Source organism: Oryctolagus cuniculus, chromosome 8 (assembly GCF_051225735.1).
Source record: "Oryctolagus cuniculus isolate XC-2025 breed Fujian yellow rabbit chromosome 8, ASM5122573v1, whole genome shotgun sequence".
Taxonomy (NCBI): domain Eukaryota; kingdom Metazoa; phylum Chordata; class Mammalia; order Lagomorpha; family Leporidae; genus Oryctolagus; species Oryctolagus cuniculus.
In genome coordinates this window covers 122,666,734-122,691,852 of record NC_142874.1, presented here as the reverse complement: position 1 = coordinate 122,691,852, position 25,119 = coordinate 122,666,734, and the positions used below count along the sequence as shown (strand labels likewise).

Genomic DNA, 25,119 nt, shown 5'->3' with positions numbered 1-25,119 from the left:
TGAAAAATGAAGAATTCAATAGAGCAAATATAGTAGAAAGCCTTAACAACAGAATCGGTGAAGCAGAAGAAAGAATACCCGACTTAGAAGACAAGGCACAAGAAATTATACAGTCAGACCAAACACAAGTAGAAGAAATTAGAAAAATTAAAAAACACTGTTGAGAATCTACAGGATACTATCAAACGAATCAACAAATGAGTTCTAGGAGTTTCTGAAAGCAAGGAAAAAGAGAAAAGATTAGAAGGCCTCTTTGGGGAAATTTTCTCTTATTTCACTAATTTGGAGAAAAAAAGGGACATCCAAGTACAGGAAGTATATTTAACTCCTAATAGACATTACCAGAAAAGATCTTCACCATGACACATTGTAGCTGAACTATCCACAGTAAAACATAAAAGATTCTAAAATGTGCACGAGAGAAACACCGGATTACTTTCAGAGGATCTCCATTTAGACTCACAGCGGACTTCTCATGAGAAATCCTACAGGCTAGGAGAGAATGGTGAGATATAGTCCAAGTCTTAAGAGGAAAAAAAAAAAAAAAAAACCTGTCAACTCAGAATACTATACCTGCAAAGCTCTCAATTGTGGACAAACGTGAAATAAAGACCTTACACAACAAGCAGAAACAAAGAATTTGTCACCATCCATCCAGCCCTGCAGAAGATGCTTAATATATTTTAAAATAACCAGAAGAAAAGAGCCTGAAGGTTTCCAACACACAGACATGATTGATGTTTGAGGAGATGGAAATGCTAATGACCTAATCTGATCATCACACACTGTACACATATACTAAATTATACTATATCTCAAATATTTACAAACATTGTACGTTGATGAAAAAGTTTATTTGAATATTTACAGTCATTATGTCAGGTAATCCACATCCCTAATAACAAGTATTTAAGCCTGGTGCCTTACATTGATCCTTTTTTTTTTACTTTTCCAATCACATTCTATTAAAAATAAGAAGTATCTTTTGAAATCAGTTGCAAAAATGGGTTAAAGACAATGAGAATTAAGTAGCAAACTCACAAAACTGTTTCTAGGAGTAAATGACCTAAGACATGTAAAGTACTAACTATAGTGCCTGGAATATAATTAATAGTCAGTGGATATCAGCTTATAATTTCATTATAAACACTAGATTTATTTATAATTTGTTTCTTCCCAAAAACAAATTCCAGAAAGAAACATCTTCAAAAGTTACTATTTCTGAAATTATACATAAAAGAATCCCAAATAATATAGATTACCAACAGTTTACGCTAAATTCTATCACTGTCAATAATTATTTGTATTTAAATTGACATTATTCATATCTTCTAATTATCTACCCCCATTAATATAGTAAAGAAAAGGAAAGCTCAAGCCATAGTAATCATTTATAAATACTTTCAATAAATTAACAAAATGATTTCAATATGTTTCCAGGCTATTTAACTACAGCATTGCTCTACCTAGATATTTTTTAAAAGATTTATTTATTTATATGAAAGTCAGAGTTACAGAGAGAGAGGAGAGGCAGAGAGAGAGAGAGAGAGAGAGACAGAGAGACAGAGAGAGAGAGAGAGAGGAAGAGAGAGAGAGAGAGAGAGAGAGAGAGAGAGAGAAAGTCTTCCATACGCTGGTTTACTCCCCAATTGGCCACAGTGGCCGGAGCTGCGCCAATCTGAAGCCAGGAGCCAGGAGCTTCCGCCAGGTCTCCCACGCAGGTACAGGGGCCCAAGGACTTGGGCCATCTTCCACTGCTTTCCCAGGCCACAGCAAAGAGCTGGATCGTAAGTGTAGCAACCGGGACTAGAACCAGCGACCATATGAGATGCCGGTACTTCAGGCCAGGGCATTAACCCACTGCACCACATCGCCGGCCCCTCTACCTAGATATTTAAAATAAGTCTGAACTATCTACACTTTTTAGATGGCCCCAAAGATTCCTACAGAAGACAGAACTATAATTATCCCCTTAACCAAAGAAGGAAGAAGAACTCAACAATTTGAAGTTACAACACGGCAGACTTCTATAGAAATGAGGCTTAAGTGAGATGGCAGGTTAAACTGCTGGCACCAATACAATCGAAGATGGACCTCCAGGGAGGAACATTTCACAATCAATAGGAAATGGTACATCCTCTCTCCTACACACAAATGCACAACTGGAAAGAGACTGAAAACCTTTCCTCCCACCACTGACCTTGTGAGTAGGTGTCAGAGGACAAGCTTCATCCTCAATACTCACTGAAGAGTTGGATCTTTTTAACACCTGGACAAGTCTGCAAAGTCACTACATAATATTTAATCCAATTAGATTCTCTCCAGTCAACTTTTTGCTTCCTGAAATGTCCTCTTTCCACGGAATAAACAGCACCTACTACATTGCCCTGGTTATAATCCTCATGAGATGACAGAGCCCTTGCTTGTCCAAAACATTTTCACAGAACACTTAAGGTTAGTGGCGATTCAGAGCCAGAAACACAAAGGGAACTGAGGACATCCACAAAGCCTAAAATTCCTATCAGGTACCATGGTGAAAAAAGAGATGCTCTGAAATTACACCATTTTCATTGCTAACTTTAGACTAAATGCAGGGTGATTATACTTATCACCAAATGGAATTTTTAAGTCTCCCACACACACGTTCTATTCTATTCAATCACTACACCTTATGTAACAGCTTTGTTGGAAACTGATAGAGAAATGAATCATAAGCAATAAAAAAAGAACAATCTCCATTTCTGACAATGTTAGAAATGTTTAAAACATCAAAACATTTTAAAAGGTTATAATCATTATAAAAGTTAAAATGTTAAGTTCAGAGAATGTTTTTGAAAAAGGCAAGAAAAACCTAAGCCTTAGCCAGTACCTTTCTTCACACCAGCAATTGTTTAACAGATTGCTACTTTAAGTAATAAAATATAAATCCCCAGCCTTGACCCCACCAATAGCAAGTAATATGTTCTTAACTTTATTTTCTGACATATCTCTTCTATCAAGATGCATGAAATAAGACAATGATCCCTAAATTTAAACCCTACATTTTAGCTTTTAAGAGTCTTGGACATTACCAAATAATCTCTCACATGGCAAAGAATTAAGTATTTATTACTCCAAAAGTAAAAGATGAAAATAAAAGGAAGCCAGTGAACACTCAGTTTACACTTGAAATATGCATTTAAAAAATATGTATATAATGGAGCCGATGCTGTGGTTCACTTGGCTAATCCTCCGCCTGTGACACTGGAATCCCCTATGGGTGCCGGGTTCTAGTCCCAGTTGCTCCTCTTCCAGTCCAGCTCTCTGCTGTGGCCTGGGAGGGCAGTGGAGGATGGCCCAAGTGCTTGGGCCCCTGTACCCATGTGGGAGACCAGGAAGAAGCTCCTGGCTCCTGGCTTCAGATTGGTGCAGCTCCAGCCACAGCGGCCATTTGGGGGGTGAACCAACAGAAGGAAGACCTTTCTCTCTCTCTCTCTCACTGTCTAACTCTGTCGAATAAAAAAATGTATATAATTTCAAATGAATTCTTAGGTAATTATTTTATCTATCAGTTACAGAAAAAGAGAGAGAGAAAAAAAAAAAAAAAACACATATCTCCCATCTACTAGATTACTCCCTAAATGTCCCACAACAGCCAGGACTGGGCCAAGCCAAAACCAGGAGCCTGGAACTCAATCTGGGTCTGCCACAAGGGTGGCAGAGATTCAAGTACTTGAGCCATAGCCTGTTACCTCCCAGGGTATGCATTAGCAGGAAGCTAGAACTGGGCTTAGAGCTGGAAGTCAACCCAGACATTCCAATATGTGTTGAACGTATCCCAAGCAACATCTTAAAACCTGGCCAAATGTCTGTCCCAAGGCAATTTCTTTAAATTTTAACAAAGGGAACACAGGCCCCAAAAAGTTCTTTCATTTTTTTCCTTCAAAAGGGACACAATTTCTAGAGTTCTTAACTGTTCACACAATTAATATTTTTCTAAGTTCCAATTAGATTGGAGAAATAATTTCTGGTGTTCACTTTCATAACATGGTGACCATAGTTAACAATAATGTACCGTATATTTCAAAACAGCTAAACTAGAGAATTTTTAAATTGAATTTACCATAAAGAAATGACAAATACTTGAGGTGACAGGTCTGCTAAGTAGCCTGACCACCCCACAATGTATGCACATATCAAAATATTACATTGTACCCCATAACTACTTATAATTATTATCTATCAATTAAAAATAAAACAAAGAAAAATACTGGGACAGGCGTCTAGCTGAGCAGACAGGCTGGGACACCATGTCTCACACTGGAGTAACTGGGCTCCATTCTTGACTCTGCATCCTGCCAAAACAGACCCTCGGAGGCAGTGCTGGCTCAATTCTGCTGCCCACATGGGAGACCTGGGTTCAGTTTGGAGGCAGATGAGGAATGAACATTACATTCAATTTTAATGGATATGAAATCTGAAGAATCTATACACGACATTGCTATTGCCTCTGTTAGTTCTCAAAATTAAATGAAACTGGGGCTGGCGCCGTGGCTCACTTGGCTAATCCTCCGCCTGCAGTGCTGGCATCCCATATGGGCGCCAGGTTCTAGTCCTGGCTGCCCCTCTTCCAGTCCAGCTCTCTGCTGTGGCCCGGGAGGGCAGTGGAGGATGGCCCAAGTGCTTGGGCGCCTACACCCATGTGGGAGACCAGGAGTAAGCACCTGGCTCCTGGCTTTAGATCAGCATAGCGCCGGCCGTGGCAGCCATTTGTGGGGTGAACCAACAGAAGGAAGACCTTCCTCTCTCTCTCTCACTGCTTAACTCTGTCAAATAAATAAATAAATAAATAATTTAAATGAACCTATCAACATGCAATTGTGTTGACATTTTGATTCACTTTGACATTTAATTACTTCCATGTATAATCTGAAAATCTTTGACACATGGCCTGAATATAATTCAATCATATTAAAAATGAAAATTTGACTTGTAAGTGTAAGGATTGAATTGTCTATATTAGTCATAGTTTATTGTTCAAGATTCAATTTATATAAATTTCATCTGGGAATACAATTGCTATAACTTGATTTTGGTTTATTGGAAAAAACGTAAATAATATGCCTCTGAAGACTCAATGTATCTGGATTTTTATTGACAGGAAACTATGCAATCTAATGTATTTCTCTTAAACTTTAACTGTCAAAAAACTTCTGAACAATCTTTACTTAATTTTGTTCAGTTCCATATATTTGAAAAGATTCTTTTAGCTTCTTTCACATGTTCTCTTTTCTGCCTTCCTTAAAAGACTTAACAGGCACTGTCCGAATGTGGCCTCCTGGGGTCCTTTCACCAACAATTAAGAGGGAGAGGCTTTGACAAAGGGGGACATAGAAAAAGAATGGAGGGGGAGGAAGAAGGTGGAAAGGTGTACAGGCCTGACACACCTGCACCTCACAACTGCCACAGATCTGCTGTTCTGTTTGTGCAAAGAACACTAGGATCTTCCTTAAAAATAATTCATGCTGGCAATGGTCTATGATTTTTTAAAGCTAATGTAATGACAATGCTGTGTAAGTGACAAACAGATCATGTCTCAAGAAAATAATAATAAATTGTTTAATTTTAGGTCTCAGTGCTTCCATGGATTTTTTATTGGTAGAATAACCTATGAAATAGGCTTGTTTGTTATTTATTATCATCACCATTTCAGTAATGAGGAAACTGAGCCATGGACTGGTTTTATGCTCAGTATACCATGAACCTAGGTTTCAGTCTGCTGATCTCTAAAAAAGTCCATACCCTTAATCAGTATGTTCCCTTCATTATTAAATAAAATTTTCATTGTTAGCCTGTTGCATATTTTCTGAAGTATGAAGATATTTCCATAAGGATGTGAGAAATTGAATTAAAAGATAATTTCATTTTGGTGCAGAAAAACTTGAAATCCATGCATAGTCTTTTTCATAATACACATTTTCCATGAGCTTATTGAAGACCTTCCATATATTTCTGGCATCTTCATGAGAACTAGGCATAGGGCAGCCAGCTCAAATAAAATGCTGAAATGGATAATAATGTTATATAGCCAAGCCAAGCATTCAACTCAGCAGAGGGGAAGGAAAAAAACAGAATTGGACAGAACAGGAAGCTGCCCTAAGACCTCTCTGAAATACTCTGGATTCATAAACAGGTGCTAGATAGGAAAAATGCTGGAGACAGCAGTTTTGATACCTGGACTCCAGTGTTTTCTCTGCCACTGATTATAAATGTGTAACACTAACACCTCAACTCAGCTTCTGAGGGGATCAGACTCCTCATCTAAAGAACAATGGGGACAATCCTGTAATAGCCAGAGACCCTATGGCTCTACAACTGAAACTCAGGCCTGAGCTCCGCTCCTGTCTCAGCTCCAGGAGGGTCCAGCATCACACAGGGAAGAATATCTGCTGTAGATCATTAAGCATCAAAACACACAGGGAAGGGCAGGCATTGGACCTAGGTTAAGATACCAGTTAAGGTGTCCATGTCCCATTGAACCCATGTACCTGAGTTCAATCCCCAGCCCTAGCTCCCATATTCAGTTTCCTACTAATGCAAACTCAGAGATAGCACTGATAATCAAGTAGTTGGGTGCCTGCCATTAATGGGAGAGACCTGGATTGGGTGTCTGGCTCCTGGCTCGGTTCCAGGCTCAGCCCTGGTCATTATGGCTATTTGGGGAGTGAACCAGTAAATGGGGAGAGTATTTTGCTCTTGCTCACACACTGTCTCTCTATATCCCTCCCTGTGCCTTTTTGGGGGAACAATTCCCCAGGTCAAGTCTAGTGAGCCCTGATCGTTTTAGTCACTTACTCAGAATAGACAAATGTGATCCCGCTGCACTGAGGAAGAGTAGTCCACAGCAAACAAACTCAGATAATCACTGGGATCAGATAAAACAGAGATAAATCAAGAAGCAAGCAGAGAACAGATGTTTTGTCCACTAAAAGTACACCACCACATTGATATAACTTAGGGAAAACCCATCCTTAAAGTTCTCCCCAAAACTCTACCAATGATTAGAGGGACTTCTGGAACCAAAAGTAAAATAAAATCACTACTAATGCCCTGAGGGTAACTCAGAGAGGAAGCAGGCAACCATATTTCAAAGCTGTCAATGAAAGTTACACCAACACTTAGGAACACATTTGCTCATCTTCTGGCCTCACCTCTAAAGAAAGAATTGGGAAAAGTCAAGGTCAGACTTAAGTAGGAAGAAAAGAAAATGTGGTCTTTTTTTTTTTAACTCATCCCCTTTCTATGCCACAATCCTCCTTTCCCCTATGCCTCCTGAGTATTTCAGGAGCAAATTCACTCAGTTGCTTAGGGAGTTTGCTCTGAGCTTGAAACTCCTAGCTATAGAGCAACATCTGCACCAATAGTGGATATTCCAGGGAAAATGACTATGAACTGGAAAGCAGAGGGAAGCCTTTATGGTCCCCATAAATCACCCCTGTACCTGTGAACAGCACAAATCAAATTCCCCTGTAAGAAAAACACAGGAGTGGGAGAGGAGGGCAGTGAGGTATCACAAAAGAATTTAGAAGTCTGGGATTAGCCAGAACCAGCCTTTCTAGGGCTTCACCCAAAGCAGGAAATTGCTGCACTGCTCCATGGCTTCCCTGCACCGGTGCCCGGGCAATGGGCCAATCCGCTAACCCCTTCCCTGGCCTAGCACAGACAGCGTAGTCAGTGCTGCCCTGGCCCCACCATAACCCTGGCTGGCTTGAGAAAAGCTGGCAGAGAGAGAGCAGGCTTGTGCTATTTAAAGCCATAAGCAGCTACTGTGAATGGAGATGAGCTGTTTTAGCAGATGAGGCTGGACATGTAAGGTTTTCACTTGCCCTAATGAAGCTCATTCACCTGCTGAAGCTAGGCACCCAAATGTAGAAGAGCTCATTTCCAATTATCAGTACTCATCTCTCTATGCCATCTAGAATTTTTCATAAATTTTTAGATTACAAATCTATTCTATTATCTCAAAATATACTGATAAAATGATTACTATCTTATTAAACATATGCTATGGTTTGAATATGATTTATCATACATATGCACACAACTCATGCCACAGTTTAATCCTCATTTAAGGTAACAAGAGGATAGAAACTTAATCCAACTAGAGCGTTTAGGGGTAAGGCCTTTCTGGGGTGATTCAGATTAAAGAAGGTGATTAAGGAGGAATTCCTAGGATTGAGTCCTGGTGGCTTCATAAAAAAAGAGAGAGAAGGGCAGAGTTTTTGGTGTAGCATTTAAGCTACAGCTTGCTCTATCTATTTCCCATAACAGAGACTCCAGCCTCACTCTCTGTTCCAGTCTCTTACTAATGGGACCCTGGGAGACAGCAGGTGATGGCTCAACTAGTTGAGTCCTTACCAACCTTGTGGGAAACATGAGTTCCTGGTTCCTGGCTTTAGCCTGGCCCAGTTCTGGCTGTTGTAGTCATTTGGGGAATGAGCCAGCACATGGGATATTGGTGGCTCAATCAATCTCTTTGTCTCTCTGCCTTTCAAGGAAATAAAACAATCTTAAAAGACAGAAAAAAAATCAGAAGATGGACACACGTGTTTTCTCTGTCTCTTGCCATGTGATACCTTGTGCCATCCCAGGATTCTGCCAGCCAGAAGGTCACCACCAAATGCAGTCCCTTGACCTTGCACCTCCTGAACTGTAAGCTAAAATAAAACTCTTTATTCTTTATAACTTACCTAGTCTGTGGTATTTGTGCTACTGTGTTATTGGCAACATAAAATGAACTAATACAAAATAACACCAAAACATTTTATATAACCATATCAGCATGCACCTTTGTATACATTAAAGATATGTATATAGACAGGGAAGAGAGAGTGAGAGATGGAAGAGAGAGAGAGAGAGAGATCCATTTCTATGTCTGTGTTGAAATTCAAGCCATCCTATCTGAAAGTTCTGACTAGGGACATCACTGAGAACCAAGATGACACAATGATCAAAGGCACGGGTTCTGAATACAGCTCTCTGCAGCTTATGTGAGATACAGGACAAGACACTCACTTCTCTAGATTCCTAATCTGTGTATGGGAACTGATGTTAAGATTAAGAAGATTCCAGTAAGGACAGCCTGTGCCTGGCACATGGAAGTCACTGCTGGTTAAATTAACCTGCATTAGCATTATGACAGAACATCTATGGTAACTCAAGAGGACCATCATGGTAAATTAATTTTTTTCTGAATTTCAGACATTATCTCACTCACCCTGATAAAATTGGCCTCTCACTTGATCTTATTACTTCCTAAATGTGCTCACAAGCACCTTACATAGGGAGCTCTGATTCATTCTTAAACCTTTCTTTAACCAGTGTTTCCTCAGAGAAATCATCCCTGACCCTTGTGCCTACATCAGGTAACTTGGTTACTTTTTCAAAAAACATCTCTTTCCCTTGTAGCACTTATGCTAATTTGTTATTTATTACTCAGTTGAGTGACCTTTCCAATGGCTGTATTTCCCTCTGTAGCTAAACTCTATGGGGCTAACACTATGCCTGCTTTTGCTCACTGTTACACTGGCAGTGCTGAAAGCAGCAGACACAAGGCAGGTGCTCAGTAAACACTGAATGGATGAGTGATTTGGCCAGGTTCTACCAGGTATCAGTTAATCTACTTACACCCTCCCAAACAGCAGCAGAAGTGAGAATTTAGCCACAGGAACAGAAAGAGTCCTGTTACCCAGGAAGAAAAGGTTTGAAAGCCAATACTTGTCTAAAGAAGTCAAACAATCCAAGAAACTGAAGAGGTGTGCCTTTGTGCACTTGGCTTGAGAACCTTTATAATGTTCCATTAAGGAGAACTCATTAAAAAATGAAGGATTACAGAGTAGAGTTCTGAGTAGCAAAGGGGAAATACTGCACAAAGGAGGCACTGATTCAACTAAGGCTCTGAAACCTGGTGATGGGGAACAAAGGATGTCAGTCCCATAAAATGTATGGCCTACGATGCATTCATTCAGTAACCTATCAGAGATTTTGCACCTGCTATATATGAGACATCATGCCTAGTTTTGTGGGTGTAAGACTCAGTTCTCATTCTCATGGAATCTCCTGTTTAGCACAGGGACGGGGAAGAAGTAATAGGTGTGAAGTCAGTGCTCCAAAAAGCAAATGACAACTTTGATCAGAAAGTCAGTAAACAGTCATATTTATTTTATTCTGAAGAGTTAGTCAAAGGGTAGGCATTTAGCATATTGGGTAACATGCCAGTTAGCAGATATTTGTTTCCCACATCCGAGTACCTGGGATCATGTACCAGTTCCAGCACCTGATTACAGCTTCCTATTAAAGCAGACCTGGGAGGGTCTACTGGCTCAAGTAATTAGGTTCCTACCACCCATGTGGGAAATCTTGATTGGGTTCCCAACTCTTGGTTTTAGCTCAGTGCCCAGCCTTTGCAGGCATCTGAGGAGTAAACCAGTGGATAGGATAGATATGTGTGTGTGTGTGTGTGTGTGTGAGAGAGAGAGAGAGAGAGAGAGAAACATTTTTAATCTTTCTTTAAAAATTCAAAGTACAATACTATAACAATGTCTTTTAAAAATCATACCCATTGCCGGCGCCCCGGCTCACTAGGCTAATCCTCCGCCTTGCGGTGCCAGCACACCGGGTTCTAGTCCCGGTCGGGGCGCCGGATTCTGTCCCGGTTGCCCCTCTTCCAGGCCAGCTCTCTGCTGTGGCCAGGGAGTGCAGTGGAGGATGGCCCAAGTGCTTGGGCCCTGCACGCCATGGGAGACCAGGATAAATACCTGGCTCCTGCCATTGGATCAGCGCGGTGCGCTGGCTGCAGCGCACCGGCCGCGGTGCCTCACTGACATGTATCTGTTTCTGCTAACAGGAATAAGCTAATTTAAGAGACACACTATACCTCTAATATGATATTGAATTTAAGTGTGGGTTTAGGTGAAAATGATGTTGTTCCTTCAATGGATTACATGTAGGAAAAAAAAAGAGATGAGAAATGGGAGAGAAAAAATTACATAAAAATCAAAAAGAGAGAATGGGGGATATATGAAATCTTAGGAACCTTAAGTATTTCAAATTCGTAATGCTCTTCATTTTGTGAAAATCACACACAGCAGAAACTAAATACATCAAAGAAAGGATGATAATTCACCTTCCAAAAGTGACAAATCTCCCATTCCAACAGTTACACCAATCAGGCTGCTATTATTAACTTGTTGAGTATACACCATATGCCAAGCACTGCTAGGAACCCAGGGCATAGAGCTGCTGTCCTTGGGAGCATCATGAAATGCCTGCAACAAAGTTCAAGATAATTTAGAGATGTCAATAATGGCTACAAAGATTCACAGTCTTATTAAGTGCAAAGTGACTAGGCTTACTGCTTTAGCTAGAAGGTGAGGAATACCCTCCTTGAGGACATGGAATATAAGTTAATACACAAATGATGAATAGGTACCTCTATTTTAAGATATAGAATAGAATATTCCAAAGAAATAGAAGGTCCAAGTGGTCAGAGACAGGAAAGACCTGGAGTGTTTCAAAGACAAAAAGAAGACCAGAATGGTTGATTACAGAAAACAGAGAAAGGAGTAAAAGGGAATGACATCAAAGATCTGGCAGAAGAGTGATTCTCAAAATGTGGTGTCAGCTGGAAACTTTACAGAAATGCAAACTTTCAGGCCCCTCTGCATAACTACTCAGTCAGAAACTGACATTTTGTCCAGAAATCTGTTTTAACAAGCCCTCCGGGGATGCTGATGCCCATTAAGATCAGAGGCTTTTTGAAGAAACCAATGATTCTCAACCCCGGTTGTCTATTAGAGTCATCCAGAGGACCACCTGGCCTCCTTATCCTGAGCCTTACCCAAGTCCACATGAATATGGATCTCTGGAGTTAGGATGTAGATATCCGCTTCTTTTAACAATCTCTTTGGGTAACTATGATACACCCTAATTGTTGGAAACACTGACTTAAGATCTTAAAAGTCATGGTCAAAAGTTTGGATTTTAATGGGAAGCCAGTGAAGGTTTGTAAACAGAGGAGAGTTCATCAAATTTAGAAATGGCACTTCAGCTCCTATGTAAGGCTGAGAGGAGCAAGAACTGGGCCAAAAACACCAGTAAGGAGGTCACTAGGTGCTCACTTCGGCAGCACATATACTAAAATTGGAATGATACAGAGAAGATTAGCATGGCCCCTGTGCAAGGATGACACACAAATTCATGAAGTGTTCCATATTTTCCACACTGTGGCACAGTGGGTTAAGGCCCTGGCCTGAAGTACCAGCATCCCATATGGGTGCCAGTTCAACACCTGGCTGTTGGGGCTGGTGCCATGGTGCAGTAGGTTATTCCTCCTCCTGCAGCACTGGCATCCCGTATGGGCTCTGGTTCTAGTCCCGGTTGTACCACTTCCAATCCAGCTCTCTGCTGTGGCCTGGGAAAGCAGTAGAAGATGGCCCAAGTTCTTGGGCCCCTGCTCCCGCATGGGAGACCCAGAAGATTCCTGGTTCCTGGCTTTGGATCAGTGCAGCTCCGGCTACAGCAGCCAATTGGGGAGTGAACCAGCAGATGGAAGACCTTTCTCTCTCTGCCTCTCCTCTCTCTGTGTAACTCTTTCAAGTAAATAAAATAAATCTTAAAAAAAAAAAAGTCACTGAGATCGCCAGGGAAGAGACAATAGTGGTTAAGACCAAAGTTAAAGCACTATAGATACAACAAGTAGATTCAGAACATATCATATAGAAAAATCTCAAAAATATCATTTTTGATAGGGATTTGATGGGGGAGATGAGGAACAAAAGAAACTTTTGTAAGTCTAAATTTTGGCCTCAGAATAGCGCCCAAAATTTTCCTTTTGCAGGAAAACTGGGGTGGTTTTCAAGGGCTGATCTTTGGTCCCATTTGAGATTTGCCCATGTTAGATTTATACATCCCAATGAAGATGTTGAGCACACAGTGATATATACATGCAAGTCAGGAACTCAAAAGAGAGGTCAGGATCAGAGACATATAAGAGCTGTTAGTGTGTAGGTAGTATATAGTAATATAGGAGCACCTGGTTGGTTGGGAAAAGTGCTGGGTAAAGCAGAAGCTGAGATACAGATGCAATACATGGTTGACTTGTGGGCACCCACAAACTGACAGTCCTAGACTTAAAGCACAGAAGAACTGAAATTCTCAGAGCCTCCGTGCTACTCCATGGCACAACCCCAAAAGCAGATCACAGAAGAAAAATGGCCCTTCTTATGAACTACAGCCACAAAAGAACAATATCAGCAACTAATTCAAAACTCCATGTATCATCAGGAAATATCTCCCCAAACCAAATAAGAAAACCCGGAATCAGATATGATAAGCAACACGTCCAAGTCCACCAGATTTCTGTTTTATATTAGAATACAGCCTCAGAAGATGGCACCCATGGGTGCCATCTAAAGAATATGTAGCTTCCAGGCAAGGGGACCAAGAAAGGAGGCTATAGTTGGGCATAGGTAATCCAATTTGGGACCAACAAATGCTGAGTCACAAAACAGAGAGTTGAGCTAGAATCTAGCACGCAGATCATGTTAGAAATGCAGACTTTCAGGGCCCTATGCTGACCTCAGTCAGAAATGTATGCTTTAACAAGCCCTCGAGAGATCCTGATGCCCACTGAAGTGAGAAGCCCCTTGGGGAAAACAATGACCTTCCACTCTTGGTTACAACTTTCTCAAATGCAACATATGAGTGACTCTCCCAGAAAAATGGCTGCCTCAACAGAGCTGACACAAAAGTGTTACATTGAGTAACTCAGTGTTCCCCTACCAGCCCATCCAAGAGACAATTCCTGCAGTTCTTAATATTTTACACAAATAATTTCTCTTTACACAGATTATCTCCACAACTCAAAATAGGAGTCAAGCTGAAGGATCTCCCAAAACCATAAGAGCAGGTAGTTTCTTCAGTGGCCTCAAGAACACAGGACTTGGCCGCAGCTCAACAGGCTAATCCTCCGCCTGCGGCGCCAGCACACTGGGTCCTAGTCCTGGTGGGGACGCTGGATTCTGTCCCGGTTGCTCCTCTTCCAGTCCAGCTCTCTGCTGTGGCCTGGGAAGGCAGTGGAGGATGGCCCAGGTGCTTGGGCCCTGCACCCCATGGGAGACCAGGAGAAGCACCTGGCTCCTGGCTTCAGATCAGCACGGTGCGCCAGCTGCAGCGTGCCAGCCACAGCGGCCATTGCGGGGTGAACCAACGGAAAAGGAAGACCTTTCTCTCTCTCTCTCTCTCACTGTCCACTCTGCCTGTAAAAAACAAAAACAAAAACAAAAAACAAACAAACAAAAAAAACCCACAAGACTTACTCATATTTACAGGATTAAAAAACAAATTTCAGAGACCAGTGTTGTGGCAAAGCAGGTTAAGCCATTGCTGGTGATTCTGGCATTTGAGAGTGCCAACTCAAGTCCAGGCTGCTCCACTTCAGATCCACATTCCAGGTGAGGGGCCTGGATAGGCAGAAGATGCCCCTGCCATACATGTGAAAACCAGAATGGAGTTCCTGGACCTGGATTCATCTTGGCCCAGACTTGAATGTTGCAGCCATCTGGGGAGCAAACCAGTGAATGCAAGTTTTCTCTCTGTCTCTCTCTCCTACCCTCTCCCTGCTCCTTTCCTCCTTGTCACTCAAATCTTAAAAAACACTAATTTCAAAATTTAGAAAAATAGCTAGCAGAAAGTATCCAGCTCACAGCATTTGAAAACATAAATAATCATACATATAACCTCTACTTCATACTATGATTAATGAACAACAGTCAATATGATGCTTTGACTTGTTCTTTGGCTAGGAATGTACCTTCCATAAGATAAAGTAGAACACAAACTTCTAGTAATTGAACATGTATTCTAGGAAGGAGCTCAGAAAGCTAACAGCCTAAAGGTTTCCTATTTTTAGATCTCTTACCCATGGTGATCAGAGGCAGTGATGCAGATGACAGTGAATGCCCATCACTCTTTGACAGGGGCACACAAAGTAGTACTGGTCTAAAAATGATTTATTGGAAAAGGTACAGAGAAACCAGTATAGAAAAAGAAATGTGTGTTCATTAGGATATAAGATCAACAATTTTGGAAGTTTTCCAATACTAAAAAGCAGTAAAAATGATTCATTACACAGTTTGTTTGGTTTATAAAATACTTCACACATAAGATCCAACAAGTCACACCAAAAGAAAAAAAAAATCACTGAGCTGGAGTCAGCATTACAGCACAGCAGGTTGAGCTGCTGCCTGCAATGTTGGCATTCCATTCTGGGGTACAAGTTCAAGTCCAAGCTGTTCTGTTTCTGATCCACCTCCCTGCCAACGAGCCTGGGAAGGAAGCAGAGGACCTCCCCCCACCCCCACCCATGTGGGAGGCCAGGATGGAGTTCCTGTCTCCAGGCTTTGGCCTGGTCCAGACATGGCTTTTGTAACCATCTTGGGAATGAACTAGCAGATGAAGGATCTCTCACATTCTCTGTCTCTCCTCTCTCTCTCTGTCACTCTACCTTCCAAATAGATAAGTGAATCTTTTCTGGAAAAAAAAAATCACTGAACTAATTCAACCCATACTTTCTAAGTATGGGAAGGAGGAACAACATGGTCGCAGAATGCAGCCCAAATTTCAAAACATTCTCATAGGTGCACACATTTATTTCTCTTTTTTTAAAGCTCACACAGTAACTAAGAGGCCCATCCCCCAAAATGTTAGATCAATGGTTATGGTGCAAGGCCAATATGACCTACAGTCTTCCCTCATTTACCTGCTAAGTCTGGATGTGGTAACATCATTAAAGCCAAAAGTGGTAATGAGACACAGGTGACCAAACAGAACCAGCGATCTCAGGGTGACTGATTTTTATCAGAACCCACATCACTATGCTTGCTCTCCTTTCTTGTCCTGGCAGCCAGTCAATGCCATCCTCAGAGCCAGGTATGCAAAATGAAGGTCATAAGAAGGCAGGCAGGAAAACACAACCTACTGGCACACTCTACACAAGATCAAATATCCTGCATGCCCAAAAGAAGCATTACCCCAAGATTCCAATCACTGTGTTAAAAGCATCGTGTTTCACAGATAATGCTAAATAAAAAGTTTCCCACTGTGTTTGTGTGGCTAACATTTGGAAATTCTCATATTAAGTGCTGTCTGCATTTTCTCTGACTTCACAGACTCAGGGATGTATTGCAGGACTGGGCCCCACTATATTCTTAGGACACTACAGCACCTAATAGCACAGTCCTCTCGGCCTGTAAAGATCTGAACATAAGGAGATTACCAGGCAGAAGCAAGTCTTCTATGTAGAAATCATCTCCATTTTAAATTGGGGTTTGAAAGTCTTAAAAGCTAGCCAAAACTACAAAATACCAAAAATCAATTTTGATAATGCCACTCAAAGATAAAAATACATTTTCTGGTAGTTGGAGCCAGGCATTTGCATGCAACTTCTATCTCCATCCCCCTTAAACTGCCTTCAAGGATGTGTAGGAAATGTAAACTCTGTTAGATATTTTTTTTTCATGGAAAACTCTGGACTAGAAACAAAAGACCTAAGATTAGCTTATTAACCACTACCACCTAAGAAGATACGAAATGAAGAAGCTAGGAAGACTCTGAACAGTATGTACTCCATACTGCACCACACGCCTCATTATCCCAAAAATTTCCTCACTCTGCACTTCATAATCTAAAATATTTGACAAAGGTGGGTGTTCGGCACAGTAGATGAGACATCAGCTGAAACACCCACATTCCACTATCAGTGTTTAGGTTCAAGTATTGGCTCTGCTCCTGATTCCAGCTTCCTGCTAACTACAACTGGGAAGGTAGGAGGTGATGGCTCAAATGGTTGGGTCCCTGCCACCCTCATGGCAGACCTGGGTGAGTTTTCTGGTCTCAGCTGGGCTTGGCGCAACCCTGGTCCTTGCAGGCAACTAAAGAGTTGTCTCTTGTTCTCTCTCATGAGTTTGCATACATACTCTCTTTTCTCTGCCTCCCACATGAAAACAAACAAAATAAAAACACTTGACCCAAATTAAAAGTCTGAGAGAAATTTTAAAATGGAACGTACACCTGGTTAACTCCATTCCAACTAGGATGTAGGCTACATCCCATCACAGAATGGAAACGTTTCCTACAACAGAACTTGTTTCCTACAACAGAACTGAATGACTGATCAATAAAGTGCATTAAACCAAAGTATTGTAATAATAACAATAAAAGGTCAATCATGCTTACTGTACCTTCATCAACTTCGAAGATTCAGTGGATCAATATATTCTGACTTCATATTTCCAAGCAAAACCTAAAGGAAAAAATTTGCCCTCTGACAGAGCTATACATAAATCACATGGAAAATAGTAAGTTTTCCCACCAAGGGGGTCTTCTGAGACAGCAGAGGTTACAAAACCCCTCAGAGAAGAAGCTGTTAAATGAGTCCTGCATCAGGTGTTTAAGGTGATCACAAAGTTACAAGGATACTCACCAAGGTCTTGACAAATCAGCTCACTATCTGGGTGGGAAACTCCAGCACATTTTATTTTTCAACCTCAATCATTATGATTACTAATCACAAAATATTAAGACAAATAAATATAAATAAAAAAGAAAAGGGACACAGATAATAATCACTGATTTCCTTGAAACAACCATGTGTTTTTGAAAATGCACTAATACTCTCAGTAAGGCCTTGAGTGGCCTATCATTACAAACCCCTATTTCACTGAAAGACAGAAACCCTACAAAGGTTAAAAAATTTGTTCAAGGTCATAAGGCTCATAGTGGTAGAATTAGAGTCAGGTTTTTCTGATACTAAAATAACATTATGCGGGCCGGCGCCGCAGCTCACTAGGCTGACTCTCCGCCTGCGGCGCCGGCACACTGGGTTCTAGTCCCAGTTGGGGCGCCGGATTCTGTCCCGGTTGCTCCTCTTCCAGTCCAGCTCTCTGCTGTGGCCTGGGAAGGCAGTGGAGGATGGCCCAGGTGCTTGGGCCCTGCACCCCATGGGAGACCAGGAGAAGCACCTGGCTCCTGGCTTCGGATTGGTGCAGCACGCCAGCCGAAGCGGCCATTTGGGGCGGTGCACCAACAGAAAGAAGACCTTTCTCTCTGTCTCTCTCTCTCTAACTCTGCCTGTAAAAAAAAAAAAAAAAAAAAAAAAGAAAGAAAAAAAAAATTACATGGGCTGACGCTGTGGCGTAATAGGTAAACTCACAGCCTGCAGTGCCGGCATCCCATCTGGGCATCAGTTCGAGTGCCAGCTGCTCCACTTCCAATCCAGCTCTCTGCTGTGGTCTGGGAAAGCAATAGAACATGGCCCAAATCCTTGGGCCCTGCACCCATGTGGGAGACCCAGAAGAAGCTCCTGGCTTTGTACAAGCCCAACTGTGGCTGTCGTGGCCATTTGGGAGAGTCAATCATGGAAGGAAGACTTCTCTCTCTCTGCCTCTACCTCTCTATAACTCTGCCATTCAAAATAAATAAATAAATCTTAAAAAAGAAAAAAGCTTTGTTAAAAAATAACATTATGACAACTCCCAACATGAGTCATTTCCCACAACCACTTTACAAATAGCTTGGCGTTTGTTATGAACAATACTTAACGTTTTCTAAAAGTATCATAACTTGGAATAGTTTGGCCATTGCTCCTCTTAGTTGATACTTTTGATTATTCTCACTACAAAACTGCAAATTTAGCATTCTAGGCACTTTATACATGTAGGACACAACAGGTAGGATTTAGGAAAGGTGGGGTACAAAGCGCCAGGAATCTATCTACCTGCTCAGACTACAATTGCACTGGAAAAATTTGTTGAATGATACAACTTTAAACTCTGGAGACCACTCAAGGCTTGAAACTTTCGAGGGAATACTTGAATAATAAATTCTGACTCACTGCTATTGATTTCAGCTCTTTGCACAGTACCACGTGCCACCTCCGCCACCCATCAGCTCTGTAGCAGGCAGACATGCATGTGCTCCTACAGCTTACATACAACTCACAGGAGCCAGGGTAAGCAAAAAGAACCTGCCGTCCAAATATCAGGGATCTGTGCCCTTGTCACTGATTGCTGATTCTGATCACAAAAAGGCAGCAAAATGGCCTTTGTTGCACCTCCCTTCCTTGTTGAAAAATGCCCTCCTTTTCTGGCTGAAGTGAACTGAAGGGAGCCACCATATTTTTTGGGTCTACGTCATTTTTATTTTTTGTCCATTTTAGGGGCTACATGTTGAATAGTAGGACACTCAATACAATTGCACATGTGGAAGAAATCAGGAAGTTACAGTGAATGTGTAGGGGATAGTGCAGACTCAGAAATTACCTGAAAAGACCTGATGTTTAAGCCTGAGGCTAATCCTCTTAACAGAAACAGTCTACAATAAAAAACGAAAAAAAATAAGAGCAAATCCTGGAAAAACGGGGAGAATCTGACTTCCAGAATTACAACATAAATGGACTGAAATATCCAGTTTTCAACAATATCATAAGGTATACAAAGAAACAGAAAAATATGGGCCAAAAAAAGACAACAAAATCACTTCTTTAGTCTCAAAGACTAAACAACTTCTTTAGTCTCTCAAAGAACTGAAGAGACACTTGGAGAAACTCAAAATGATGTACCGGGGATGGTGCTGTGGTGCAGCAGGAAAAGCTCCTGCCAGCAACGCTGACAACCCATAGGAGCACCGGTCCAGGTGTCGGCTGCTCTGCTTCCAATCCAGCACCTGCTAACAGCCTGGGAAAAGCAACAGAAGATGACCCAAATTTTGGACCCCCTACTACCAATGCAGGTAACCTGAAGGAAGCTCCCAACTCTTGGCTTCGGCTGGATCAGCCCTGGCCACTGTAGCCATCTAGCTAGTGAACCAGCAGATGGAAGACTGATTGATTGATTCATTCATTCATTCTCTCTCTCTCTCCCACCTCCTCCTTTATCTCTCTCCCTCCCTCAAATACACAGATAAATCTTTTTTAAAAAAAAGAAAATGATGCATAAACTAATGGCATTATCAAATAAGATACAAACTCTAAAGAAAATTCAAAAGGAATCCTACAGTTAAAAAAGACAAAAAGAAAAAAATTTCACTACAAGATTCAAAGATTTGAGCAAGCAGACAAGTTTCTCAAAGAAGAAATTAAAATTAGTAAATACTTAGAGATGAATAAAAATGAAGACATACATATAAAAATTGTGGTAAACAGCAAAAACTATAAACTATATAAAGCTATAAGCACACTAAAAAAAGGATTTCATCAAAACACTATGAACACAGTAAAAAGTTAACACAGAGAATGGAGAAAATATTTGTTAATCTGATAAGTGATTAACATCAAAACAGATAAACTCTTAAAACTCAACAACAACAAAAAAATCTGACTCAAAAATGGACAAAAGACTTGACTAAAAATTACTCCAAATAAGATACACTAATTGCCAGTAAGTGCATGTGCATGAAAAGATGCTTACCCTCTTTCCTAACTAGGAAAGTATAGATTAAAACTATAATGAGATATCACCTAGCACTCATTAGGATAGCTACTACCTAAAAATGAAACAAATAAGTGCCAGCAAGGATGCAGAGAAAGTGGAATCTTGGTGCATCATTGATGGGAATGTAAAATGGTATAGCCATTGTGGAAAACAGTGGCAGTTCCTTAAATGACAAAATATAAAATGATCTTTTGATCCAACAATTCTGCTTCTGGCTGTATACTTGTATGAATGAAAAGCAGAATTTTGAAGAGGTATTTGTACACCTATATTCATAGCAGCATTATTCACTTTAGCTTATATGTGGAAGCAAACCAAATATCCTTAACAGATGAACAAATGAAATGTGGAATACACAAACAGTATATTATTTAACACTAAAAAGGAAGGAAACTGTTGTGACCTAGCAAGTTAAGCCACCACCTGTGACGCAAGTATCCCCTATGGGAACCAGTTCATAATTTGGCTGCTCCATTTCTGATCCAGCTCCCTGCTAACACACCTGGAAAAGCAGTTAAAGATGGCCCAAGCGATCAGGCCCCTACATCTATGTGGGAGACCTGGAAGAAGCTTCTGGCTTCAGGATGGCCCAGCTCTGAACATTACAGACATTTGGGGAGTGAACCAGTGGATGGAAGATGTGTGTGTGTGTGTGTGTGTGTGTGTGTATCTTTCTATCTAACTCTGCCTTTCACTTAAATAAAATAGATTCTTTAAAAAAAAGGAAACTCTGACAGATGCTCCCACACAAACATATTGTTGTACAATACGATTGCACTTAACATCATTTAAGCACATACTTAAAAATGGTTAAGGTAATAAATTTTGTTATGATTTTATCACAATACAAAATACTAAATACAAAGTACAACTGATTTATCTTCAGTTTTGCAAATTCACAGTTTCACAGTGACAACAGTAAGTTAAAATCTCATGTTTCAATTGTATTTCTGATTAATCTATCTATATTCCTTTTTTTTTTAATTTGACAGATAGTGTTATAGACAGTGAGAGAGAGAGACAGAGATGTCTTCCTTCTGTTGATTCACTCTCCTAATGGCAGCTACAGCTGGCGCTATGCCGATTCAAAGCCAGGAACCAGGTGCTTCCTCCTGGTCTCCCATGCAGGTGCAGGGACCCAAAGACTTGGGCCATCCTCCACTGCCCTCCTGGGCCACAGCAGAGAGCTGGACTGGAAGAGGAGCAACCAGGACTATAACTCGGGGTGTCAGCACTGCAGGCGGAGGATTAGCCAAGTGAGCCACAGAATCAGCCAATCTATCTATATTTCTAACAGTATTAAACCTTACAAAGTAACTCATAGCACAGCCTCCTTACCAACAATCCATACTGCAAGAAGCAGTGAAGTACCTTGGGATAAAGGAGTGATCATGTGCTATGTTACCAGCACATCAACCTGCTAATCTAGCTCTGCTGACAAATCTGTGACCTAAAAGCAAACTCTGACATTTGTCTCTGGATGAAAATATTTAACTAATCATTGATTTCTGTCTTTTCTATGTTTGATGAATATATATGTGCATACATGAGACATGTATATACGCACACAGTGCAAGTACATGTGTGTGCACATATACTCCCATATGCACACATATAGGCATATAGTACAAATACTATAATGATATAAAATGTGACTTAACAGCACAATTAACTTACTGGTAGCTTATTTTTGTTTTATTCTTCAGAGTTAATTAAGGTGGATCAATTTTTTTTCCACATAAAAGCACACTTCAAACAAAAGTCACTAGACATTGGAGATACTCCCTGGACATTAGAAAGAAGCGATATTAGTGTAGAAAAAACACAGTGAACAAAAATGAGGGAAAGGTGCCACATGGAAAAAATCCTATCACAGTAAGAGATTTAATAAATGGGAGCTCTAAATCCCTCAAACTTGAAGGATGAAGAACCCATAGGATGGGAGATGGAATCAGCTTCAAAACCAAATTTTATAACTCTGTCAGGAAGAATTTTAGGAAGAAACGCTAAGAAAGAAAAAGAAAAAAGGTTACCAGTAAATACTTCTATAAACATCTGAGACAACAGCTTTGACTTCAGAGAAACTTTTCTATGAAGAAATGCAACACAATTCAGACACAAACCCTTGTTCTTTTATCATATGGGTGTCCATGCCACCAAGACAATACCAAGTACATGTTCAGTGAGTTCAGCCTCCAGTAACAACAGTAGGATAAATCCACCTTTATTTTTTCTCATTCTTTTGTGTCACATTCTGTGCTATGTTCAAGTAAACATGGGCTAGCACTGCTTTTGTTCTCCTGTGCCTGTGTTTTAAATATTACAAAGTTCATACCCTGCTCTGCCATTCTCATGGCCACTGTGTACGGCCCTCACACAACTCTCCCTGTCCCCTCTGAGGCATGCAGTCTTCCCATTCTTCCCAACCCTGCCACCATGACTGACAGCCCTGATTACTTCAACATACCTATGCATCTTCCCAATCCTCTGGAATCACAAATATGGTTACACGCATGAGGCCTTCAACCATCCTTCCAGGCAGGAATAGTCTCCCCACCATCTAAGCTCCCGTGTGTTGTCTATTCCAGGCTTATAGCTTTTAAAACACTCTGCCTGTACTCTGGTTATGCTGTTGCATGAAGTATCTCCTACTTGGAGACAAAGATTATGCCCACCTACCTCAGGATTCACCCCAGCTATCACTATAGTGCCTTACTTAAATCAGTGCTTCAAACTGTTTTATTAACTTGCATCAGTAATCCTAGAATCAACGATTAAGTCAGTTAACAGAGCTTACTGTTGAGAACCTTGAGGCTAGATTTAGTGGACAAAAACTCTGACCTCAATGCATGATTAAGTGCAAGGTCATCATATCAGTTCTGTGTTGGGCTTTGATTCTTGTGCTAATAATAATTTATCCAAAAGAGGATATTTAAGATGCGAACAGAACTTTTTGTAGTTCTTAAGGTATTTCTTGAGTATCTTACAAAAAAAAAAAGTATTGGGGCTGGCACTGTGGTGTAACAGGTAAAGCCGCTGCCTGTAGTGCCAGCATACCTTATGGGCACCAGTTCGAGTCCCGGCTGCTCCACTTCCGATCCAGTTCCCTGTTGTTGCACCTTGGAAAGTGGTAGAAGATAGCCCAAATCCTTGGGGCCCTGCACCCATGTGAGAGACCCGGAAGGACTCCTGGCTCCTGGCTTAAGATCAGCCCAGCTACTGCCACTGCTGCCGTTTGGAAAGTGAACCAGCAACGGAAGGTCTCTCTCTCTCTCACTCTCTCTCTCTCTCTGTCTCTGCTGTCTCTCTCTCTCTGCCTCTGCTTCTTTGTAACTCTGCCTTTCAAATGAATCAAATAAATCTTTAAAAAAAAAACAGTATTAATTATAACAACATCAAAGTTTCATGGCATTGATGATAACAGGAAGCCTTAGAGTCCAGGCCAACAAACAATGGAAAAGCATTCCCTACGCCCATTTTACTTTCCTTTTCTCCAAGTCTGCCAAAGAGAAATATGTAATAGTGTATTTATTTCTTTCCCAATTTTAACCATCCTTACATTTAAAAAATTTTCCATACCCAATTTAGAGGATAATAGGAAATAAATTATAATCAAATTAATGTCAATAAAATAATGAACAATGAACAGGTGGTACTCATAAATTAACATAATTCAGATTGACTACAAAACTATTATAAGGAAAAAATCTGAAAATGCTGTTTCACTTTTTTCTTTTCTACTTCCTACATTATTACAAGTTCACATCCTTGGATGGTCTTTGTCTAAGATGAAATGAGTCCCACAGGAGACACACAATTTGGGAAAGGTTTTGATATATGCTTGACTCAGGACATATCCCAGTTAGATACAAGATGTGAAAACTCTGACAAACCTTCCCTCTTTATCCTGATGAAGCACAAACTGCTGCCTTCCTATCTGGAAAAGGAGTCAGGGTGGAAAACGCACCCCAGGGCTCAGATGTGGCATCATCAAGCCCACAACACTAAGCAAACTGTCAGCTCCCCAACCACTCCATCAGTATAACATGTTGCCGCCTCCCATGGGCATCTTCCGGGGGAGGAAAAGGTGGACAGAGACAGGCTTTTGAGATCTGCTCACAGAAGCAGATGCTCAGATGTGAACATCTGAAGATCAGCGCTCACACACCCTTTTTCCAAATCTACTGTAATAGCCACCTGAATTAGCTGTATTTATAATCACTGATCAAAAGTTCCCAATCACAGGCACATTGGCTCATAGCACTTTTTTTTTTTTTTTTTTTTGACAGGGTAGACAGTGAGAGAGAGAGAGAGAGAGAAAGGTCTTCCTTTTGCCGTTGGTTCACCCTCCAATGGCCGCCGCGGCCGGTGCACCGCGCTGATCCGAAGCCAGGAGCCAGGTACTTATCCTGGTCTCCCATGGGGTGCAGGGCCCAAGCACTTGGGCCATCCTCCACTGCACTCCTGGGCCATAGCAGAGAGCTGGCCTGGAAGAGGGGCAACCGGGACAGAATCCGGCACCCCGACTGGGACTAGAACCCAGTGTGCCGGCACCACTAGGCGGAGAATTAGCCTGTTGAGCCGCGGCGCC

The 25,119-nt window shown here is 41.2% G+C and overlaps 1 protein-coding gene and 1 non-coding gene across 12 annotated transcripts in view; one reads left to right on the top strand and one right to left on the bottom strand.

The window, feature by feature from the left end:
* Window positions 1-25,119, bottom strand: part of ADAMTS3 (ADAM metallopeptidase with thrombospondin type 1 motif 3) — a 320,013-nt gene that overhangs the window by 256,601 nt on the left and 38,293 nt on the right. The window lies entirely within an intron of this gene.
* On the top strand, window positions 12,151-12,257 carry LOC127483385 (U6 spliceosomal RNA). The gene has a single exon (XR_007909558.2). It is a non-coding gene; the product is annotated as a U6 spliceosomal RNA (small nuclear RNA).